At 38.8% G+C, this 21131-nt stretch overlaps 1 long non-coding RNA gene across 1 annotated transcript in view; it reads right to left on the reverse strand.

Moving 5' to 3' along the window:
* Positions 1-17568: 17568 nt before the first annotated feature.
* LOC134732671 (uncharacterized) overlaps positions 17569-21131 on the reverse strand; it is a 29596-nt gene continuing 26033 nt past the window's right edge. The window contains exon 3 of the long non-coding RNA XR_010116093.1: positions 17569-17893. This is a non-coding gene — a long non-coding RNA (uncharacterized lncRNA). The remainder of the gene's footprint in view (positions 17894-21131) is intronic.

The raw sequence follows: 21131 nt of genomic DNA on the forward strand, positions 1-21131 counted from the left end.
ACTTCATTTCCTCATCTGTTAGTTAAGACACATGCAAAATACACTCCACATCTGTCAACTTCATAAAACCATGCTGAATATTCAGCATTTTGCAAATATTGGTTTCTAGACAACCTGCTCTGTACACCATATATTATGCCATAAAAATCAGTATGTGGCAATATAAACTGATACATATTTTTAGTTTCAAATATACAAGCATTCTCATCAAGGTAATACACTCCCAAGACTCAAGAATTAATGCTCTTCACCACAATTTTCTAACTTTTCAAACGTTTAAATAAGTTTAAGAAACTGATCACATACCTTTTTTTACTGTTGATAAAAACTGGGATTCTCTAAGAGTGTGCTAAGGTTTCTTATTTGACCACAGAACCTCTTTCTCAGTGGAAATGTGTGAGAAACACATTTTGGAAACAATATATTAAATGGTATCTTTTTATGTCTTTAAGAAAAGTTCCCCTACACAAACTAATTTTGGACTCTGATCAATAGCTCAAACCTTTAAGCACGGATAGACATTAATATTGTGCTCATCTTTCAGCCTGTGAGGAAAGGAGTGCCAGAGTTCAAATTATCAAATCTCGTTAGCCTGGTCTGAGGGCCATGAGGGGAACCTTTTAAGTTCTAAGTGGGTGTTCTCATGTCCTTGAATGGCTCATGGAAATTCATCCAGGTCTCAGGAAAAACAATACCTTTTACAAAAAGAAAGGCATCTATAGGCATCCGCTACTTTTCAGCAGGATGAATAATTGGATTGTCTATGAAGAATACACTAATAAATCATAACAGGAGAAAATGTTCAAAACACCAAAAAGGTAAGAATTTGACTTTCTGACATAAGCAGCCTTATTAAATGATTACTGGATTTTTCAGACATCCTCTACTGAGGAAGAGAACTGGAAGACACTCAAATTATTCCAGATTCAGGTGACAAGCCAGGATTGCTAAGCAAGTTCCTTGGGAAACTAATCTCCAAAAAGGGCACGAGACATCCACAGATGTTACCCAAACTCCTTTCAGGGAGAGTATTGCATGAAGTCTGAAATAATACTTTGATAAGCTGCTTTGGGGCACAGAATGACTTCCCTCATGGGACATGAATAAGTAGCTAGCTAAATTGCCCTCTAAGGAAGGTGAGAATTGCAAACTGTCCTAAACTGAAGTGGTCATGCAGAATTCTTAAACGCTTTTTGGTAGATAGGAGCAACCACAGAAGTCTGAGTTAGGTGAAGGTTAGCTACACCTTTATAATCATGCTACCAGGTTATAATGAAAAGTAGGTCTCCGATCAAATCTGCCACACATACAGATATTCATTTAACAAAACATTCAGTAGCAAGCACGCACAGTACATAAGCTTCTGTAAGCTTTCTGTACTTTAGGTGCTCCAAGCATGAAAGCTTCATTCTCAACAGATTCCTAATGTTCCAGAGGTCAAAATCTTCCTAAACTTTCCTGGAGATAGGACCATATGAGGATCAAGCCTTGGGTGTCGTCTCTAAATATACACTACAGGCCACCCTCATACACCTTTATCCTGTTTATGCGAGGGTGGGCTGTCTCCAAAACACTTTAGTTGATTCACAGATCTTAAAATGTCATATAATTGTAACATCCATTATGCTGCTTTGTAAGTCACCAATCTCACTAATAAAAACCCATTTGTGACCGTCACGGTAATAACTGACAATGTTTCAGGTGTTAATTGAAATGGGACCACGGAAGCCCTTTTGGTGGCCATCTCTGTGGAGTGGCTTCCTGAGCTGAACACTAGCTCACCATCCTTGAACAAAGCATCCACCATTAGGGAAACCAGCCGCCCCTGTAGGAAAGATTAAAGCGACCAGTATATGCATATTATCACGCTGCCTAAAATGTCATATTTTTTAAGGACATTAACAGGCATAGAATGAGACGTGGTTTGTTTTCTAAATTTTTTCTATTCCTATTATTTTTCTATCTAATTATTTTTCTATTTCTATTTGCTGGGTCACAGAGAGCAGCAAATTCCGTACCTTCAGAGTTATACCAGCTCATCTGCAGTAGGAGCGGAAATATCAAAGCTCTCAGTCTACCACCTTGTGCTCCAGAGACGTGGCCCAAGCACATCTTTGGACATGAACCAGGCCAACCCAAGGCAGAGCTGGATTTCTGGGAGTTTCTCCCTGTAAGCCCTGGACCTGCTTACCTATAGATCAGACTGCTTCCAGCGCCATTGCCAGTCAGAAGAGCCTGGGGTCAGTTCAGCTGCTAGAATAACACAAGTCTGAGGTCTTGTGTCTTCAGTACAACATTCTCTAAGAGGGAGAAATTTAATCAAGATCCTGTTAGCAGTTTTCTCCCTTGTTGACTTTCAAGATTATGGCTTTTCCTTTTTTCATTTTTTAGTTCCCAAAACCAAGCTTGTTAAATCAAACCTTGACCCAATTCCTGGCAAGTAACAAGGTTATTGCTATTTGGCCTTACACTCACTGGTTGTCCCCCAGTACCCTGAGGGTAAGAGGACTCTGTAAGGTCCCTGGGAGGGGAAAGGAATGTCCATTAGTGGTCCCCCCAGCTGGGTATAAGCAAACTTTCCCGTCTATAGGCCCCAGAGACCACCATCTAGTTCCCCCACCAAAACTTTACATGATTTTAATTCTCCTGATGAGGATGAAAGGACAGCATTAGCCAACAGAGAGGCCAGAGGATGGGATGGGACTCCCTTGCTCAGAGACCTCACCTGTAGGTCTTTACCTTGTATTGAGAATAAGTCAGTTATGTAATACGAACTCTGTGTCCATGGCAACCCCAAACAGAATCCTGGTGCTCTTGTGCTTCTTGTAGAGTAGGGAATAGAAGGAGCTTGGTCCAAGACTGCAGAGACTTAAAAACATGCTGTTCTGCCATACATACAGATACTCATTAAAGATGAGGGAGAAGGGCATGGGGTCGGGGAGAATGTACCAAAACCAAAGACCACAGGATAATAACCTCAGAGCAGAGACTATCTGTCCAGTTATTTTTTCTTTTGTATGTAATGGAGGGGATTCTTCTTATTTACTCTGATGAAGAAGTTTACATCAAGTGTTTAGCTTCCTTTGTGGGTTAGAGAGAATAACCAGAGGGCTCAGTTATCCTCTCTGAATAACTATGTTTAGTGTTTTCTAGACAATATTCAATTTCACTAAAATAGACGAGGTTGATAGGACTTGGGGGGATACCTCATTGACTCAAGCTATCATTTTATAGGACTGTGAGAAAACAAATAGTTGTACATTTAAAATACACTTATATTCTAGCTAGAAGAGAGGATTTTGAATATTCTTACATCAAATAAATAGTAAATGTTTAAGGCAATGGATATGCTAATTACCATGATTTGATCATTATGCAATGTAAAACGTACTGAAACATCACATTGTACCTCATAAATATGTACAATTCATTATGTGTCAATTAAAATTTTGAGTATAAGAAAAAATAAACTTCAATTGTAAGAAAACAACCCAACTTTTAAAAAATGGGCAAAATATGTGAACAGATACTTCACTAATAAAGATTTGCAACTGGCAAATAAGCAAATGAAAAAATGGTCATCATCACTAGCTATTAGAGAAATGCAGATTAAAACTACAATAAGAAACCACTAGATACTATTAGAATATCTAAAATTAGAAAGATGGCGTGTTGACAAAGATAGAGAGAAACTGCAACTCTCATACAATGCCAGGAATGTATAGTGCTAGATCCACTTTGGAAAATAGTTTGACAGTTTCTTAAGAAGTTAATTAGGTCTTCCCACTCCAACATGTAGAGAACTTGGAAGTTATCACTCCCATCTTTACAACAGAAAAAAAGATAGTCAAACTGAAAATCAACAACTTTTCTTAGATCTGTCCAAGAATAGAGGTCACAGGGAAACCACTTCCTCAAAAACTAGAGAGATGGGTGACTATAGAAAATCACAGTTTACTTGAGAGCAGAAGCCACAGAGCCAGTAATTGGTAAGAACACTTCAATGGTAATCAATAAATTTACTGGTGGCTGAGTGTGAACTCGCTTGAGAGTTAAAAACTTGTTGGAGTCCCGTCTTGGGGGCCCCTTATACTTTCATGAATTTTACTTCCAGAAACCCCACCAGGTTCTCATGATGAAGGCTGAAGAAAATTTCCTCAGGCTCTTTACACAAGGAAAAGGGAAAAGCAACCATTTCAAAATATACCCTAATTGGGGGATAGAGAGAGTGAGTGGGTACAGCAACCATTTTGAAATATGCCCACAGCATTCTATTCTCTGTGTGAAAGACCTGCTCTAGAGAAAAACTTCTTTATCAGGGCCTTGTCTGACACAGGGGAAAAGCAGTAAGACAACTCTAAACCCCTCTAGCTTTCCTGTTCCACATAAAAGAAAAGGCAAAAAAAGAAATCATAACTAATTCAATATCATAAAAAATGTACACCTATGTTTTTGTCTAAGAGCATAGTTTGGGATCTTACATTTAGATATTTCTTCCATTTGAGGTTAATATTTCTGTATGACGTGACAAAGAGATCTAACTTCATTCATTTGTATGTGGATATCCCGTTGTTCCAGCACCACTTGCTGAAGAGATGTTCATTTCCACTGAATAGTCTTGGTACCCTTGTGGAAAATCAATTGACCTTAAATGTATGGATTTACTTCTGGACTCTCAATTCTATTCCATTGATCTACATATCTGTCCTTATTCCAGTACTACACAATTTTAACCACTATAGCTTTATAGTAAGTTTTGAAATAATAAAGTGTGGACTCTGCAACTTCATTGTTCTTCTTCAAGATTGTTTTGGTTATTCAGAGTCCCTTGCATTTTCAAATGAATCTTAGATCAGCAAGTCAATTTCTGCAAAAAGAGAAGCTAGGATTTTGATAGGAACTGAGTTGAATATGTAGATCAATTTGTGGAGTGCTGTCATCTTAATAGTAATGTCTTCCATTCAATAAATACAGAATGTGTATCCATTTATTTAGGTATTAATCACTTTCAATAACGTTTTGTAGTCTTACATTTCTTTTGTTTTAGTCTTTTTTTTAATGCTATTGTAAATAAAATTACTTTCTTAATTTCATTTTGAGCCTACTCATTGCTAATGTTTCTAAATATAACTAATTTTTTGCACATTGATCTTATATCTTTTGTGAACTCAATTGTTGCTCCAGCAGGTTTGTTGTTGTTGTTGTGGGTTCCTTAGATTTTCTATATACAACATTATTTATCAGCAAGAAATAGAGTTTCACTTTTTCCATTCCAATCTAGAGGGTTTTTATTTCTTTTTTGTGGTTGGTTTTGTTGTTTTGGTTTTTGTCTAATTATCCTGGTTAGAATCTCCAGTACAATGTTGAACAGAAAAAGCAAGCAGGTATCCTTGTCTTTTTCCTAGTCTTAGGAGAAAAGATTTAAGACTTTCACCACTAAGTTTAATGTTAGCTGTTGGTTTTTCATAATCTTTACCAGATTATCTAAGGGTTTAGGTTTTTTGTTGTTGTTGTTATTTACCTAAGTTATTTACCACAGTTTTGAGTTCTTTTCTTTTTTTTTCTTGATCAGGCTAGCTAAGCTATCAATTTTGTTGATCTTTTCAAATAACTTTTGGTTTTGTTTATTTTCTCTATCATTTTTCTGCTTGCTATTTTATTTATTTTCACTCTAACATTTATTATACCCTTGCTTTACTTGCTTTGGTTTCAGTTTGCTCTTCTAGTTTCTTCAGGTGGAAAGTTAAATTATTGATTGAGATCTTTCTTCCGTTCTAATGTAAGAATTTACACCTATAAATTTCCCTTTAAGCATGGCATTAGCTGCATTCCATAAGTTTTGAGATGTGGAATTTTTGTTTTCATTTATCTCAAAATATATTCTGATTTCTCTTGGATTTCTTCTATGACCAATTGATTATTTAAGAGTACATTGTTTCATTTCCATATATTTGTGAACTTCCCAAATTTCCTTCTCTTACTATTCTAACTTCATTTTATTGCAGTTGAGAACATGCTTTGTATGACTTAAATCTTTTAAAATTTATTGAGAGTTCTTTTATTGCCTAGCATATGGTCTTTCCTAGGGAATGTTCCATGTGCACTTATAAAGACTGTATACTCTGTTGTTGCTGGGGGATGGAGAATGCTATAGATATCTGTTAAATCTAGTTGGTTTACAGTATTATTCAAGTCTTACATTTTCTTATTGATTTTCTGCCCAATTGTCTAGCTATTAATGAAAGTGGGGAATTGAAGTCCTCAACTATTATTGCTGAATTGTTTCTCCCTTCAATTCTGTCAATTTTTTCTTCATGTACTTTGGGGCTCTGTTATATGTTTTTGATGGATTGATCCTCTTATTATTATAAAATGTTCTTTGTTTTTAATAAAAATTTTTGCCTTTAAGTCTTTTTTTTTCTGATTTTTTATCATGATTCCATCTCTTTATTTAGTTAGTTAGTTTCTTGGTTACTGTTTGCTTGTTATATCTTTTTCTATACTTTTACTTTTAACCTATTTGAGTTTTGGTCTAAAACATGTCTCTTATAGACAGCATATAGTAGGATCGTGTCCTTTAATTCATTCTGCAAATTTCTTCCTTTTAAATGGAGAGAAATTTCCATTTAATACAATAATTGATAAAGTAAGATTTATGCTAAATAGTTTTGTAGTGCACAATTTTTATTTCTTTGTCATTTCTTTTACTACATTTTTGAGTTGTTTTCTTAGCAGTTGCCCTGGATATTGCAATTAACATGTTGATTTATAACTATGTAGTTCATATTAATACCGACTTAATTACAAGAGTATACATAAACTTTTTCCTATGTAGCTCCATTCCCTCTCTCTTCCATTGTGCTGTTAATGCCTTATAAACCATATCTTCATATGCTCTATGTTCATCAACCCATTTATGAGAACCGCTTTATGCTTATACTGCCTTTTATATTTACTCATATAGTTATCTTTCTCAGCTCTTTATTTCCTCATGTGGATTTGAGTTACTACCTAGTATTCTTTCCTTTCAGCCTAAATGACTCCCATTAGTATTTCTTATAGAGATGTCTTCAAGCAACAAATTTTTTTAGTTTTGTTTACCAAGGAATGTCTTAAATGTCCTAAGATACTTAATGCCTTATGTTTCTCCTTCAATGTTGAAGGATATTTTTGCTACATACAGAATTCTTGATTAATAAGTCTCATTAGACCCTTAGTAGCCATCTTGATTATCACACCAACTGTCATGGCATCACAGGGGTGGTATAGACGTAACCCTTATTTCACTTCATAATTGGCCCAATATGCAATGGTAATTATCCTGGCAATTTGGATATGCCAGAGAAGCCACAGTGTGCTTCCTTTAAGTGAAAAGGTGAAAGTCTCTGACGTCATAAGGAAAGAAAAATATTGGCCGGGCACGGTGGCTCACGCTTGTAATCCCAGCACTTTGGGAGGCCGAGGCGGGCGGATCACGAGGTCAGGAGATCAAGACCACGGTGAAACCCCGTCTCTACTAAAAATACAAAAAATTAGCCAGGCATGGTGGCGGGCGCCTGTAGTCCCAGCTACTCGGAGAGGCTGAGGCAGGAGAATGGCGTGAACCCGGGAGGCGGAGCTTGCAGTGAGCCGAGATTGTGCCACTGCACTCCAGCCTGGGCGACAGAGCGAGACTCCATCTCAAAAAAAAAAAAAAAAAAAAAGAAAAGAAAAATATTATAGGCCGAGGTTGCTAAGATTTACAGTAAGGAAAAATCCTCTACTCATAAAACTGTGAAGAAGAACAAAGAAATTTGTGCCAGTTTTGCTGTCAAAAGCTGCAAAAGTTACAGCTACAGTGCATAAGTCCTTAGTTGAGATGGAAAAGACATTAAATTTGTAGGTGGAAGACATGAACAGAAATGTCTTCTGACAGCAAGCAGGTTTAGTACTCTCAGCATTTGTTTTTTTCTTTGTTTTGTTTTGCTTACTTTTTTTTTTTTTTAGACGGAGTCTCGCTCCGTCACCCAGGCTAGAGTGCAGTGGTGTGATCTCGGCTCACTACAAGCTCTGCCTCCCAGGTTCACGCCATTCTCCTGCCTCAGCCTCCCAAGTAGCTAGGACTACAGGCACCCGCCACCACGTCCAGCTAATTTTTTTGTATTTTTTTTAGTAGAGACGGGGTTTCACCATGTTAGCCAGGATGGTATCGATCTCCTGACCTCATGATCCGCCTGCCTCGGCCTCCCAAAGTGCTGACATTACAGGCATGAGCCACTGTGCCCAGCCTTTGTTTACATTTTTTGTTAGCATATTGTGTATCTCAACTTATCTATACCCAGGTAGCCATTATGTTCAGCAATTGCCTCTGATTGTCTTCAACAAATATGAACAAAGGCTGGGGGAGCTCTAAGTCAGGCCAAATATAGCCTTGTGCGTGGGGTCTTCCTTGGACCTCTTAGTCAGGTCACATAATGACATTTCTCTGGGAATAAGGCTTTGAATAAGTCCCAACCCCCTTTTGTTCCTTTCTATGGCTCCCAGGAGCTTGTTTTTCACCAAGATTGTAGGATGTTGGTTTTCAAGGCTACCATGGAGCTGGGAGGATATAATGAGCATAAAGTAAGAACACTACAAAGCTCACTATTCCCACCAAAATTCAGCTTACATTCTTGAATAAATGCTCCCAAGATTGCAGGAAGCCTTTGGATATTTTCCAGAGATCTGAAAAAGTTGCTTTTATTTTTCCCAGCTGCTTTTATGAATAAAGGAATTTTTGAAGGTTCCTAGCTTGCCATTTTTAGTGACATCACTTCCAAATAACTTTTATTTTTATTTTTATTTTTTATTTATTTTTTTGAAACAGAGTCTCACTGTGTTGCCCAGGCTGGAGTGCAGTGGTGCAATCTTGGCTCACTGCAACCTCTGACTCCCAAGTTCAAGTGATTCTCCTGCCTCAGCCTCCCTAGTAGCTGGGATCACAGGTGCATGCCACCATGCCCAGCTAACTTTTGTATTTTTAGTAGAGACGGGGTTTCACCATGTTGGTCAGGCTGGTCTCAAACTCCTGACCTCAGGTTATCCTCCCACCTCAGCCTCCCAAAGGGATTACAGGCATGAGCTACCATGCCTAGCCCCAAATACACTTTTAAATATATTTCTGAACTCGCAAAATGTGAAGGAAGTACAAAATGATTACACACATGCACACACAGTCTAGAGGTGAAACTAAAGTCATCAGTCAACATAGAAGCCAGAGATGCCCTGGAAGTGTGCCAAAACCAAAAACCTAGAGCTTTGTTAGTTAACATTGTGGCTGCCTGAGGTAGTAAATAGGAATTGGGGTAATCAATAGGAACATCAAAATACTTTCTTTTTTAAAAAGCTGGGAATGAGATGTCAATAGGGGACTTTGAAATACTCTGACACATTCCTGGGAATCTGCTCAGCAATGCTGGGATCTAGAATTTTTCTGGTTAACTGACTCATAGGCTTTAAACCTGACAAAGTAGGGAACTGAGTCTGAGACCTCCATATAAATCCAGGGACCAAAATCGGCTATATATTTAGTAGAAAAGACAAAGTTGGAAGGATATGACAAGTGAACCAATAAGCAAATCAGTCTGCAGGCAGCGGATTTTAAAACATTAATAATTTTAAGTCTTCCCTAATGTTTTCTAACCAGCTTTACTCTTAGGCTGGAATGTGAATTTATGCCATATTCATAGTCCAAGAAACCTCAAACCAATAAATCTAACTAGAATGGTTCCTGATTGGTACTACTTCCAAAACCAAGCAGAAACCAGGCAAATCATCTCGATTCCAGTCTCTCAGGATACCCAAAGTTAAAGTTTAGACAAATATGAGCTATTTCTAAAATTTAACAGAGTTGAAGAGTCAAACTACCATAAGCAGGAGTCAACAGAAACCATAAAGAGAAGAAAATGACATAGAAAAATACAAATATTAAAATTATAACAAGCTTTATACTCAGGAAGCAGGTTTAAAAGTATGTTTAAAGTGAAAAGATAGAGATCAACACTATAGGGAGAATTAAAAGTGGCCCTTAGTCCACTCTGGAACTTCAAAGTAGGTTTTCTGAAAAAGACGATGCTTGAGCTTGGGTGTGAAGGACAATAAAGAATAAACCAGGAGAAAAAGTGGTGAGCGAGTTTCAGAGAAAAAGATCATAATGTATAAATACATGGAAGCATTGAATAGCAGAGGGACTTCAGGGGAAATTATAAACATTTACCTATTACTGCAGTAACAAATGTAGAGCAGGGAGTAACAGGAGATGCCTGTACAGTATATTAAGAAGTACAGGCATTAATAGGCATTAGAGAGTCAAAAAGGGATTTTAAGAAGGGAAGTCTCATGATAATTTTGTTTTATGTAGTCTTTCTTTCAGTGGTGAGGAGAGAGGGCAACACTGAAGTCTCAGGGATCAGTTAGGAGGCTACTACACAGCTTAGGTGAGAGATGTTGAGGGCCTGAAAAACCAGGGTGGTAGTAAGAATTGAGAGGAGAGACAGATTTGAGAAACAGCAGAAAAAATTAGCACAACTTGTGATTGACTAGCTAAGTGGAGGATAGCCAAAGCAATCCTGCACAAAAAGAATGAAGCTGGAAATGCCACACTACCCGACATCAAACCATCTACAAGGCTACAGTGAGCAAAACAGCATGGCACTGGTACAAAAACAGACACACAGGCCAATGGAACAGGTTAAAGAACCCAGAAACAAAGCTGCACAGCTACAACCATCTGATCTTCGACAAAGCCAACGAAAACAAGCAATGGAGAAAGGACTTCCTACTCAACAAATGGTGCTGGGATAACTGACTAGCCATATGCAGAAGATTGAAACTGGACCCCTTCCTTTCACCACAAACAAAAATCAACCCATGATGGATAAAAGGCTTAAATGTAAAACCTAAAACTATAAAATCCCTGGAAGATAAGCTAGGAAATACCATTCTGACATAGGACCTTGTGAAGATTTCGTGATGAAGATGCCAAAAGCAATTGCAACAAAAACAAAAACAGAACAAGTAGAACCTAATTAAAGAGCTTCTGCACAGCAAAAGAAACTAACAACAGACTGAACAGACAGCCTACAGGATGAGAAAAAATATTTGCAGATTATGCATCTGACAACAGTCTAATATCCAGAATCTATAAGGAACTGAAACGAATTTACAAGCAAAAAAAACAAACAACGTCACTAAAAAAAAGGGAGGGGCAAAGGACATGAACAGACACTTCTCAAAAGACATACACACAGCTAACAAACATGAAAAAATGCTCAACATCACTAATCCTAGAGAAATGCAAATCGAAACTACGATGAGATACCATCTCATACCAGTCAGAATAACTATTATTAAAAAGCCAAAAAATAGATGCTGACAAAGTTGCAGAGGAAAGGGAATGCTTATACACTACTGGTGGATATGTAAATTAGTTCAGCCATTATGGAAAGCAGTTTGGTGATTTCTCAAAGAACTTGAGAATTACCCTGTGACCCAGCAATCCTATTACTGAGTATATACCCACAGGAATATAAATATCATTCTACCATGAAGACACACGCACGCATATGTTCATTGCAGCACTATTCACAGTAGCAAAGACACAGAATTGACCTAGGTGCCCATCAATGGTGAAATGAATTAAAAAAATGTGGCACACATATACCATAGAATACTATGCAGCCATAAAATAAAAACAAGATCATGTCCTTTGCAGCAATCCAGCCTAAAAGCCTAAAAGCCTGGAGGCCATCCAGCTCCAGCTTAAAAATTATTCTAAGCAAACTAACACAGGAACAGGAAACCAAATATCTCATGTTCTCACTTATAAGTGGGAGTTAAACATTGAGTACACATGGGCACAAATATGGGAACAACAGACATTGGGGCCTACTTGAGGGCTGGAGGCTGGAAGGACAGTGAGCATCAAAAAGCTACCTATCAGGTACTATGCTTATCACCTGAGTGGCAAAACAATCTGTACATCAAACCCCCATGACACAAAATTTACATATATAACAAACCTGCACATATACCCTTGAACCTAAAAGTTAAAAATTAATTAAATAAAACGTGCCTACAAAAAAAAAACTGGATTTAGGCATGTCTATTTGTATATAAAAATGGAGCTATTGGCACAGTCATGAACCAACTGAATTATATCTCAGTATATCAAAATAGTTAATATTGATGTAAAGATAATCAATAAGAGAAGAGAAAATGTTTCAGGTCAGATTTAGGATTTTACGTGAAATTATTACTGCTGGAAAACCAACAGATTACATGTCAGATGGATCCCAGGAGACATGCGAGGACTGACACAATGTGGAATAAACATTAAAAAAGGCCGGGCGTGGTGGCTCATGCCTGTAATCCCAGCACTTTGGGAGGCTAAAGCAGGCGGATCACCTGAGGTCAGGAGTTCAGGACCAGCCTGGCTAACATGGCAAAACCCCGTCTCTACAAAAATACCAGATACCAGAGGCTGGGAAGTGTGGCAGGGAAGAGTGGTTGGTTAATACAGTTAGACAGAAGGAATAAGTTCTAATGTTCTACAGCAAAGTAGGGTGACTACAGTTAACAACAATGTATTGTGTATTTCAAAATGGCTCTAAAAGAGGACTTGAAATGTTCCCAACATACAGAAATGACAAATACTCAAAGTGGCAGATACCTTTAATACCCTGATTGGTCATTACACATTCTATGCATGTAACAACATATCATCTGTACCCCATAAATATGTACAAATATTTGTTGTGTACCAATTAAAAATAAAATTTAAAAAATAAAAATACAGTATATCTACACAATGGAGTATTATTCAGCATTAATACACTGCAAGTTGGATAAACCTTGAAAACATGCCACATGAGAGAAACAATGCATAAAAGATCACAAATTGGGCTGCACGTGGTGGCTCACGCCTGTAATCCCAGCACTTTGGGAGACCAAGGCAGGCACATCACTTGAGCTCAAGAGTTCCAGACCAGCCTGGGCAACATGACAAAACCCGTCTCAACAAAAAAAATTCAGCAGGTGTGGTGGTGCGCCCCTGTGGTCCCAGCTACCGGCTACTCACGAGGCTGATACAGGATGAAGGCATCAGGGCAGTTTCATGGCTGAGATCAACTCTTCTGGAAGCAGGTCCTAGCAGGACTGGGTGTCCACATCAGGATATGGGTCCTGCAGAGAGCTTAGAATACTTACCCCTCAATCTGTGGGGAGGAGCAGGGGCTGGCGCCTTGAGGACTTACTGTCCTTCTGACCAGTCCTGATGTTTCCAAGGCACTGGGGTTTCAGGACTGGATAAGACTGTTCTAAGGCCACAGTGTGGAAACTGCAGTGTGGCAACTGCAGTAAGTCACAGGCCAAATCCTCAACTCTGGCACTATCTAAAGTACCTTTCTTGGCCGGGTGCGGTGGCTCACGCCTGTAATCTCAGCAGTTTGGGAGGCTGAGACAGGTGGATTACCTGAGGTCAGGAGTTCAAGACCAGCCTAGCCTACGTGGTGAAACCCCTTCTCTACTAAAAAAAAAAAAAAAAAAAACAAATTAGCTGGGCATGGTGACAGACACCTGTAATCCCAGCTACTGAGGAAGCTGAGGCAGGAGAATCACTTGAACCCAAGAGGTGGAGGCTGCAGTTAGCCGAGATTGCGTGACTGCACTCCAGCCTAGGCAACAAGAGTGAAACTCCATCTCAAAAAAAAAAAAAAAAAAAAAAAAAAAGCCCATTTATATACTTATTTACTTCCAAAATTTGTTTTTTTGGAACATCACTCTTAGGATTTGCATAACAAATAGTGTGTGTATAAATTTACTAATTTTTATTTTATTTATAAGAACAACTCACTCTTAGCAGATAGGGCCATGAACACATCCTTATAACATAACAGGTACAGACAAGACGGTTTAAATCATGAGCACTTTACTCCTATAGTAAGTAGGTAGAGCAGGAATTCCTACAGAGGGAAAGTATTCCTCCAGTTCCTGCTAGCTCAGACTTCCTCCCAGGCTGAATCATTGATATGACTCCTCCTTAAGTCTGCATGGTTATCTGCCCATCTCTGTCCCCAGTAGAAAGAACAGACCTTGAATCTCAGAGACAGTTGGTGGCCACAAGTCCCTGAACTGCTACTTGGCTTCCCCAGTAAAAAGATTTGGCCAGGCGTGGTGGCTCATGCCTGTAATCCCAGCACTTTGGGAGGCTGAGGTGGGCAGATCACCTGAGGTCAGGAGTTCAAGACCAGCCTGGAAACATGGTGAAACCCTGTCTCTACTAAAAATAAAAAAAATTAGCCAGGTATGGTGGCATGTGCCTATAGTACCAGCTACTCGGGAGGCTGAGGCAGGAGAATCACTTGAACCCAGAGGCAGAGGTTGCAGTGAGCCAAGATCGTGCCACTGTACTCCAGCCCCTAGGCAACACAGCAAGAGTCTGTCTCAAAATAAATAATTAATTAATTAAGGAAAACTTGTTCTTGTAACCCAAGGCAACTGATAGGCACATTTAGGCTCTGGCTTCCAGTGACAATGAGTTCTAGATGACAAGTCTCAAAGAGAAGAGCCCCTCTCATTGTCTGGGCCCCTGCCCTAAGCCTGCAGACTCAGGTTTGGTTCTCACTGATAAGAGAGACAGAGTTTCACCATGTTAGCCAGGCTGGTCTCGAACTGCTGACCTCAGGTGATCCGCCCGCCTCAGCCTCCCAAAGTGCTGAGATTACAGGCGTCAGCCACCATGCCCAGCCGGGTTCTTAGTTTTCAATATCTCAGAAAGCCAATTAGATCTTAATCTCATTTAAATCTCTTGATTTTACACAGTAGTAACAGTGAACACATGGTAAAATTCAGCCCATCTAACTCAGAAACTTCATTTTAGGACAACTTTTCAAACTCCTTTCCCAACTAGGCATTTTTCAGTAGCAGATATGTGGCACATCTGACTCCCTTCCTCCCCTTTCTTCTCCTGATCCCTCTTGGGGAAGGTTTAGGGATTAGAGATGTACTCAGAGCCAGAATTCAGTGGCCTAAACCACCAATCCTTGGATTACTGCAAGCTCACCTAGAGTCTAAAGGAACAATTCTCCTTATGTCCTTCGTGATCCTGGAAACATTACTTCTCTCCTCAGTTGCTGTTTCTCACTTAACATCTCATTTTGAAACTTTGTTTCTCTGTGGCCACTATGAAATTTGCTCCACTGAGCTTTCTGGCTTTAATTTTTGCCCCCTCAATCAGCTCCAAAAAGCTCTACTGAAGTAGCCCCAGAAACTCACATTGCTATTCCACTCTTTAATGATTTCTCATCTACATATTAACTACCACTCCAACATTCCTGCATTTGTGGTCATCTTGTCAGTGCATCTCACTGAACCTAAATGAAGAAATTCTTATTCCTTTTACTCCAGATTATCCACACAATTATTCTTAAAAGCTATCCTTGGGATATACTGAGGAAAGTACTTCACTATTGGAGTCTGCTGATCTAGGGTTTAAGTGCTGGCTGCACCACTTACTTAGCAAATTTTAGAAAGGTATTAAATTCATATAAATTGGAATAATGTCTACTTTATAAGGTGTTTCAAAAATCCAGTGATAATGTATGTGATATACACATCACAGGGTCAGTCTGTCAAGCAGGACCCTGTCAGTGGTGGCTAAGAAGATGATGATAAGTACCCATGGGGTGCCATGAACAGAGCAGTCACATCTACTGACCTCAGCCACCAAACACCAACCCTTTCAGCTTCCCTGGATGCTTTGCTAACTGCGTTTTTTTGGGATAATATGTGCTTCTCTCTGGCTTGAGAACAGAACACTCCTTCAAATGGTTGAAGTGTCTTTATTATATACATGGTCTGTGCTTTATCATACTAATTTTTTTTTGAGGCAGGGTCTCACTCTGTTGTCCAGGTTGGAGTGCAGTGGCATGATCACAGATTACTGCAGCCTGAACTCATGGGCTCACATGATCCTCCCACCTCAGCCTCCTGAGTAGCTGGGACCATAGGCACACACCATTTGTTTTTAAGAGATGGGGTCTCACTATGTTGCCCAGGCTGGTCTCAAACTCCTGGGCTCAAGTGATTCTCCCGCCCCGGCATCCCAATGTGTTGAGATTACAGATGTGGGCCACCTTGCTTGGCCCTAAATTTTTTTTTCTTATGGTAAAATACGCAAAAAATGTACCATCTTAACCATGTTTAAGTGTGCAATTCAGTGGTGTGAAGTACATTCACATTGTTATGTAGCCATCACTACTATCCATCCTCTGAACTTTAAAAAAAATCATCCCAAACGAAAGTCTATACCCATTAAACACTAACTCTCTACTCTCCCCTACCCCCACCCCCTGGAAACTACTTTCTGTCTCCATGAATTTGCCTATTCTAGGTGTCTCACATAAGTGGAATCATATAATATTGGTTCTTCTGTGACTGGCTTATTTCACTCAGTATAATGTCCTCAAGGTTCATCTATGTTGTAGCGTATATAAGAATTGCACTTCTTTCAAGGCTGAATCATATTCCATTGTACATCTATACCTCATTTTGTTTATCCATTCATCCACGGATGAACATTTGGGTTGTTTCCACATTTTGGCTATTGTGACTTTATCCTGTTTTACATTCTGCAGCAATTTACATCTTTATTTTCAGAACTATTAAGTTTCCTCATATTAATACTCACAGGAAAAGAGTCATGAAAGGTTTTTATTTGATTTCATTTTTTGGTCATTTATCCTTTTTTTTTGGCAGCCACAGAGACTGGGATTTCTAATTCTATGTTATGATAAGTAGACAATTTAAGTCATTTATCTTTTTTTTCTGTTTCCTTTTCAAAGAAAGAAAATAGTATTTTTCTAAAATATGGTCATGTCAGTTTGGTCTATTTTTACATGTGTTAAGGAAAGCAATAATAGACAAAATAATAACATAATGTAACAATTAGGTATTTAGTTAAAAAAAAAAAAGTAAGCCAGGTGCAGTGGCTCACGCCTGTAATCCCAGCACTTTGGGAGGCCAAGGCAGACAGATCACCTGAGGTCAGGAGTTCAAGACCAGCCTAGCCAACATGGTGAAAACCCCTCTCTACTAAAAATACAAAAATTAGCCAGGCATGGTGGCACACACCTGTAATCCCAGCTACTTGGGAGGCTGAGGCAGAAGAATTGCTTGAACCTGGGAGGCAGAGGTTGCAGTGAGCCAAGATCGCACCACTGCACTCCAGCCTGGGTGACAGAGCAAGACTCTATCTCAAAAAAGAAAAAAAAAAGTAGAGGATGGGGCAATAGATAGCCTGCCTCTTCTCTAACCAAGCTGTCAACTGTTTAAGAAATAGACAATAAAGAGTATAGAATATGGAGGCCAAAATGCTACTTTTATTATGAACAAAGCTGATTTGGGAGAATGCAGCTTATCTCTACTTGCAGGCAGATGGCCATTTTAATTCTAAACCCCAGAATTAAACAGGTCTCCCAGCTACTCATAGATAGGTCTCCTGCAGGGAAGGAAAAATTATCAACTGACAAACAGTCTGATTAAATGCTTGTCTTTTATACCTGCTATGGTTTGAATGTGTCTCCTCCAAAACTTAGGTGTTGCTAATGTGATGGTATTAAGAGGTGGGGCCTTTAAAAGGTGATTAGGCCACGAGGGCTCCTATCTTGTGAATGGGATTAGATGCCCTTATAAAAGGGCTTGAAAGAGGGAGTTCATCCCTCTTTTTTCTTCTGCCTTCTGTTATGAGGACACAGCATTCTTCCCCCACTCCTCAAGGATGCAACAGTCAAGGCGCCATCTTGGAAGCACAGACTAGACCCTCACCAGATAAATGGACCTGCCAGTGCCTTCATCTTGGACTTCCTAGTGTCCAGACCTGTGAGAAAACAAATTCCTGTTCTTTATACATTACCCAGTCTGTGGTATTCTGTTATAGCAGCTCAAAACAGATGAACACAATGCCCTCAACCCACCTCTCTGCCTTAGTACCCATCACATTCTGTAGCAATGAATCTGTAGCCTGTCTCTTTCCTATGAGCATGTTGCCTTCATCTATTCTTCCACTCACTCAACTGGTTTTATCGAGTGCCCATTTGGGGCGTAGCAATAGCTAGGTCTTACAGTTAGGACCTCACAGAAGTGGCAGAAACTGACACAACCCCTACCTCTAAGGAGATCAGCACAGAAAATATTGTAAAGGAGACAGTATGGTACTAGACAATAAGAAGGGTGGACTGACTTAACAAAGCAGGAGGAGAAGGCTTTCTTGGGAAGTCAATTTATGATGACACCTCAAGGTCAAGGAGTACTTCAGTATACTATACTCTGATGTCTAGTAGAGGCATAGCATGTAGCAGAGCTCAGTAAATGCTTAACAAATTAATGAATGAGTGTTATACGTGAAAACACTTTATATGCAAAGTACCACACAGATGTTAGCCATTATCATTTAGTTAATATGGAGAGATCTACTTTTATTCAGTTCTCTGGAACACTCAAAAAGATATTATAGCATACAACAGAGAAAACTCATTAAGAGTGTCTACTCATTTGGACATACCCAGAGTCCTGTCTTCCTAGGAGAGAGCTTGAAGCTATTAGCTGTAGGACTAAATACAGAGAAATTAGAGAACCAATCATCCCATTTCAATGTTTGACCAATCCCATTTTCCTCCATGCAAAAGCAAGAGTTCACAAAATTGATTTTTAAAATAGTGATAAAATGACTTTAAAGATATTGGAAAATGAGAGAAATACATAATAAAGATTAAGTATTCTACTTCACTGATGGAAGGTAATGTTAACTAAATCTGAAAATACAAACGCAGCAAGCTGCCATTCCCAAATTGATATTGGACAGTGAAGAAAGTGGCTCACTCTGTCCATCGTGGCACTGGAGTTCTGAGAAGCATGTGGAAAGAGACACATATTATTTTTGAAGCAAGTGGTATGTATTAATACATTACCTCATTACATCAATTCTAACACTTACAAATCCTGTGAGATGGAAATTATACCCATCATTTATGAAGGAGGAAACAGGCTGATAGATTGTTATGTTGTCATGGCAGGGATTTGAACTGAAGTTTCTGACTCCAAAGCAGAGAAGGGAACAGAAAAATACGGGAAAGCCACTGTAGAATTGTTGACAATTAAGAAGCTGGCAAGCAAAGACACACTCAGAGCGTTTCTCTTTGCTTCCTTGCCCTCTGAACTGTTCAATAAATAGTGAAGAATGCAAAGCTAACTGTGGTATTTATTTCAGATCTGCTGTTGCTCTTCAATTTAAAAACAAGACAGGAACATTAAATTTGTCCATTTAAATTGGTAAAGGTAGACCTCTATCAGAAACAGGTGCTTCTTGACTTACGATGGGTTTATTAGGAAGGGAAAATATCATAAGTCAAGTGCCTTTAATACACCTAACCTACTGAACATCAGAGCTCAGCCTAGCCTACCTTAAACATACTCAGAACACTACATCAGCCTATAGTTGGGCAAAATCATCTAACATAAATCCTATTTTATTATGAAGTGTTGAATAGCTCATGTAATTTATGGGAACAACATCCTGAACATGAAAAACAGAATGGTTGTATGGGGACTTGAAGTACGGTTTCTACTGAATGTGCATCGCCTTTGGAACCATCATAAAGTTGAGAAATTTTAAGTCAAAGCATCATAAGCCCCAGACCACCTGTATATGAAACGCTCCCTTGGGGGTACTATGCCGGATACCATGCCTAAGTGTTTTCTAACTTTCTGCACCACATTCAAAAGGAGCATCTTCATAAAGATGTTACTGAAATCATGGAAAATATTAGTCCTTCCTTTCTTTTGCAGTTAACAGGATTTTTGAAAGAAGCTCTAAACCATAAGCATATTCCAGCAACTGTTTGTTCCTCCAAGTATGAGCTACTTCCTCCTTCTACCACCATCACTCATATTCTAGTTTGAGGAAATATTAAGAAGCACAGTAAATCAGTCTGTTTTCAGGAATTGCTTAGTCCTTGAATTAATGTATTTTATAAAGCAGGTTTGCTTTAGCGCCTTAAGATTTGGTTACTTAGAATAAAATCTTCCCAATTTGTAGCCAATTTGCATGCCATGTATAAATGCATGAATTTTAAAAGCACCTTTAGGATTAAGAGAGTTTTGTTATCTGTATTTACATAATTTAAATTTTAACGTAGGAATAATGTATTTTTTAATATATTTGAAGGAATAAAATACATTCCTTAGATCCAAGAATCTAAGGGTAACACCTTCTTTAGAACCAAATGTATAAATGGTCAAACGAAGGATGTTTTTAACAACACGGTGCCAACTGTGGAGGTATCGTCATCTTCCAAAGCTATCTACAAAAAAGGGACAATGTCATCACTGGCTAGTGAAAATTAGAAAAATTTAAGGAATTCTCAGCAAATGTCTTTTTTAAAATACCAATGGTCATCCCCTAAGAGGGTAAATGCACCTGTCTTTTCTAAAAACAAAGCAAAACCAAAACAAAACTCTATAGAAAGATATTATAAAATCAAGGATTAAATTTAGGTGTATTAATAAATGATTGAGGTTATAAGTAATACTATCTCCAGGATTTTAATATTTATTTATTTTTTATTTATTTATTATTTTTTTATTTTGAGATGGAGTCTCACTCTGCTGCCCAGGCTGGAGTGCAATGATGTGACCTCAGCTCACTGCAACTTCCACCTACCAGGTTCAAGTGATTCTCCTGCCTCAGCCTCCCAAGTAGCTGGGACTACATACAGGCGCCTGCCATCAAGCCCAGCTATTTTTTGTATTTTTAGTAGAGACGAGGTTTCGCTATGTTGGCCAGGTTGGTCTCGAACTCCCGGCCTCAAGTGATCTGCCTGCCTTGGCCTCCCAAAGTGCTGGGATTACAGGTGTGAGCCACCATGCCCAGCCTACCTCCAGGATTTTTAATTTCTCGGCAGGGATGATATGACATTTAAAAAAGCTTGTTTTATTAATAAGGAGAAGATTTATTCACAACCAGTTTCTGCTTCAAATCACTTCCAAGCATATAACAAATGCCAACCTTAAAAGAGGGATTCCCTATTTGATTGTCTCGGTTTATTAGAATATGGATG

Source organism: Symphalangus syndactylus, chromosome 15 (assembly GCF_028878055.3).
Source record: "Symphalangus syndactylus isolate Jambi chromosome 15, NHGRI_mSymSyn1-v2.1_pri, whole genome shotgun sequence".
In the NCBI taxonomy this organism is placed as follows: domain Eukaryota; kingdom Metazoa; phylum Chordata; class Mammalia; order Primates; family Hylobatidae; genus Symphalangus; species Symphalangus syndactylus.